This window comes from Alligator mississippiensis, chromosome 2 (genome assembly GCF_030867095.1).
Source record: "Alligator mississippiensis isolate rAllMis1 chromosome 2, rAllMis1, whole genome shotgun sequence".
In the NCBI taxonomy this organism is placed as follows: Eukaryota; Metazoa; Chordata; order Crocodylia; family Alligatoridae; genus Alligator; species Alligator mississippiensis.
Window position 1 is genome coordinate 126,052,705 of NC_081825.1, and position 1,317 is coordinate 126,054,021.

Here is a 1,317-nt window from a genome sequence, read left to right on the forward strand (position 1 = left end):
TAGTATGTATTGACCGCTGAAGAGCAAAGGGATTGTACTTGTGATAAAAAAAATATAAATAAAGGATCTAATTTTCATAACTTTTGGCTGCATGCTGCTCGTGTGTGTGTGTGCATGTGTGCTTGTTTTAAATGGTTTACAGTCCATCTGGCTGGAACCTGCTGGGGAAAGCTTGTAGCTGAGGTGAACACCATTTGAAGGGCCAGCTTTGTGAGACAAGAGTGTCCTCAGCTCTAAAGAAAGTCAGTGTAAAGTAGGTGCTGTGTTCTTGGCAGGACCCATATTCAGAGCCCAGAACCACGTGTACATGTGCGTGTACACCTCGAGAGAAACTCATGGTCAAGCGTGCCTTGAGCAAGGGACACTTGTTTGCCCTGTTCCCAGTCCCAGCCCTGAGTGCATTTCACTGGGGCTACAGCAGTGATTCACAAGCAGGGTGCCCTGGCACCCTTGAGATCCTTTCCAGGGTGCCACACAGTGTGAGCGCTGTGAGGTGTGCGAACATGATTCACAAGATAAACCCAGAGGCATCCAAAAAGAATCCACAGGGTCAAAAACATCCTGCCCTCTTGGGATCTGAGATCTTTGCACCAGAAAAAAACTGCTCTGGTCTTTTTCTGCAGTCAGAGAAGGAGTGAAGACTAAGAGCTGGAGTTTTCAGAGGGGGGCCTCCAGTTTAAAAGGGTTGAGGACCACTAGACTAGGGGAAAGGTTATGGAATCAATTGTAAGCAAGTAAGGGTTATTATTATTATTCCTAAAGCCGAGAAAAATGCCTCTTCAGCCACAATCATAGCCTCTGTTGGAGAAGTGAGGTGCAGCAGGGAAGGTATAAAAGTGAAGCAGAAACCTGCCCCGGGTCCTCTTCTGTTGAATCCAGAGCTGAGCTGCACTTAGATCCTGTTGCTCAGGTGGCTGCTGAAGGGAAGCAAAAGTTGCCTGGAATGGAAATCAGCTGAAATGCTCTGAAGCTTTCCCCTGTGCTCTGTGCCTAGCCTTTCCACACAGAAGGCAGCGATGGGACCCAGTCGGCCAAGCCCAGTGAGATCCACACTTCCAGCCTCCTCTCTGCCTCTGTTGGGAGACAGAAAACAAATGGTGATGGGGAGAAGCCAGTGTGTGCACTGAAGAGAAGACAGCCCTCTCCCTGCCTGTCCCAGGGGCATGCAATCACATGTGTTCCTGACGGATGCACAGTCCTATCCAGCTGAGGTGCCAATCAGCAAGTCACCCTGCACTGTACAGACACGGTTCAGCCTGAGGACCTCTGCTAGCAACTTTATTGCAATGTAGACACCAGCCTTCCCCTCTGTGCTGC